The sequence below is a fragment of the Bombina bombina genome, chromosome 4 (genome assembly GCF_027579735.1).
Source record: "Bombina bombina isolate aBomBom1 chromosome 4, aBomBom1.pri, whole genome shotgun sequence".
In the NCBI taxonomy this organism is placed as follows: Eukaryota; Metazoa; Chordata; class Amphibia; order Anura; family Bombinatoridae; genus Bombina; species Bombina bombina.
The window spans coordinates 1,105,052,678-1,105,055,963 of NC_069502.1; positions in this window are offsets into that span (position 1 = coordinate 1,105,052,678).

The window sequence follows — 3,286 nt, forward strand, 5'->3', positions numbered from 1 at the left end:
TGAATCATCCAAAATTCGTTCAAAAATGAAATTTGGACGAAACTAATTGCACATGTCTATCAGATAGTGTAAATATGAATGTAACACTTTTCTATTGTATTTATGTAATGTTTGGTGCATATTTTGTTACTCTTTACGCTAGGTCTCCACTGCTGCAAACCCAACATGCGCTAAATTTGTTTGCACTCAAGCAAACGCGTTTACTTTCAGATTGTAATATGTGCGCAAGTTAGCGCAGTCACAATATTGCTTATCACAACTAGTGCTATCAATAACGTGCCACTTGTAATCTGGCCCTATATAGGGTTATGGCTAAAATGCTACACTTGGGAACTTTATTAACATCTGTCAAGTACTGTATTGCTAGTTCAACAGCATCTGTAACCATTTCCTGTGGATTCCAATAGTCACTTTGTATTGCTGTTTGTTCAAAAAATGATATATATTGAAAATCTATACAAGGTCAAGCTATTTAATTAACATTCCCTGCTTCACAATGCTATAATTGAAATTTAAATTTATATATTTTTTATTGAAGCATAAATGCACAGAAAATGACAACTTCTTGTAGAAAATTAATTTGTAGCAAACAATACAATGTAAGTTCATAAACTTAAATAAATACATATGTGATCATATATCTCCATCTAGTGATACTCCAAATGTAGTGCAAGATAAATATTCTATGATAAATTACCACAGTAACTAAAATTGCCCCAAACCTTTTTTTTTTAGAAAATGTAATTTTAGGAGAGAGGTGTAATTACTACAGAAAGCGCTAGATTACAAGTGGAGCACTATTTATCGCACCACTCATGTGTTAACGCTAGAAGTAAGCTTTATGCTCACGTAGGGTAGCATGCTTATTACAAGTTGAAAGTAAAACATTTTCATGCAAGCACTAACCTGACGTGTGTAAAAAGCCAAATATCACAACCTTGTTAATGGTATTCCCCTATATACTTCAATGGAGCACGAAGTGAATAAAAAGTCTAACATCCAACAAGTTGTGTTTACTAAGGAGTGCTAATCCTATATGAAATATTAATATTTCACATTCCAGTGTTCTTCACTTAGCAGAATATGTTCTATTTATTTTTAGATTCATATTTATATGATGTTTTATTGGTAAAATATATATCTATACCATATATAGATGATTATATATTGGTATAGCTATATACAGATATTTATATATATATATAGGAATATCTATTTTAAAAATACTTACAACATATCCTATGTAAAGGACATTGGAATGTGAAATATTACAGTAAATACATAAACAGTTTATTAAATATAAATATTGCATAAATATGATTTCACGTTTTCAGCTACTTGACTGCAAAGGGCTCCAATGCACTTATATACTGTATATGTCTATATTTGTACACATATATTTTTATGGTTATCTGTGTATATATGTCTGTAAATGCATATATACACATATAAATACATAAATAATCTGTACACACATATATATATATATATATATATATATATATATATATATATATATATATATATATATATATATATATATATATATATACCTACAGAAGAGCTCTACCAGGAATGAACAACAGCTCAGTAGCTTGTTCTGTGTCGAGTTACCACCCAGGAGCAGCCTCTTTTAGACCAGTGTGCTTTTTACAGAGGAAAAACTTTCCTAAAGTATATCAGTCTGATCCTGCCGAGTAAGGTCAGTCCACCCCCGAAATACCAAGCGATTCTCCTCTGAACAAGGGACATGACAACCCCAGACAATTGTTTCAGCCTTCTGTGGGCTTCGTCAGTGAGGTGCAGGGATTTTTCTCTAAGCACACTGGGCAAGGAGTCCATGTCTGGTTTCCCCACCACCCTTATGGAGACCTCCCTAGGGTCATAATACAAATGCATACAAAGAGAGAAGGGCTCTACCAGGAATAAACAACTTGTTTTATGGCGAGTTACCACCCAGGAGCTGCCTCTTTTAGCCCTGTTGTGCTTTTCACAGAGGAAAACTTTCCTGAAGTATATCAGTATGATCGTGCCAAGTAAGGTCAGTCCAGCCCCAAAATACCAAACAATTCTCCTCTGAACAAGGAACATGACAACCCTAGACAATCGTTTTGGCCATCTGTGGGCATCGTCGTTTACATGCAGCCATATTCCTCAAAGCACACTGGGCAAGGAGTCCATGTCTGGTTTCCCCCATCACCCTTAGGGAGACCTCCCCAGGGTCATAATACAAATGCATACAAAGAGAGAAGCGCTCTACCAGGAACTAACAACAGCTCAACAGCTTGTTCTACAGCGATTTGGACATGTGTATGTTTTGTATTGGATTGTTAACATCCTTTGCAGTCCTTTTTTTTGACCTGACACCTGAAACCTTATATCTTTGAGCCCTTATAACTTTGTGAAGCATTTTTTTTAGTGGAACTGTACTTTTAAATCTAATTTTGATGTTTTTTGTGCAATGTTTTTAGTCGAACGTATGAAGTTGCGATATCCTGACGTGAGTTAAATTCAATTGTGCTCAAGCAAACATATTTGCTTTCAACCTGCAATACGGGCTAATTCCGACATGTGCAAAGAGCCATGATAAACCCCTTTTCACTTGCGCCCAATAGTTAACACGCCACTCATAATCTAACCCTATCTCACAAGGAGCAAAATGGTGCAACATTAGTACCTCTAAACTTCACAAAATCACCTCTATGTTCCTGAATTCTATCCTTTATCATTTGGTTTTCCCAACATAATAAATGGGGCAGAGCACTATAGAAGATAAACCAGTCCCACCAAATTGCAATAAAAAAATAACCTATCATACTCTTTTTTTGATCATCTACAGAGAATTTATTTCGCTTTTGCATGAAAGGACAAAAAACTCAACGGCCAAAGGGAAAACTCCCAGTAATCCCCTTATTTTTCCAAAGTCAATCAGGATTGGAAGGAATCCTCACAATCTGACTCTTAATCAAACTGTCTTTCAAATTCGGAGCCTTGCGAGCTACCATTTAGGGTGTCTCCCTGACAACTTCTTTAATCATATCTTTATTTTCGCAAATTGTCCCATTGACTATTAAATGTTGAAATGAGCCTGATTTTAACTGTCCCTATTTTTACTTACATAGAGGAGATCATCTTTTTCCATATCTCTAGCTCTACTCCAAGCTTTAGAAATACATTTTTGAGTACCCTCTCTTTAGAACTCTAACACTCATTATAGAGGATTATTTGTCATATTTCACTTTTGAGGAGCAATTCCTTCTGAACCTCAGAAACTGTCCAACCAGAA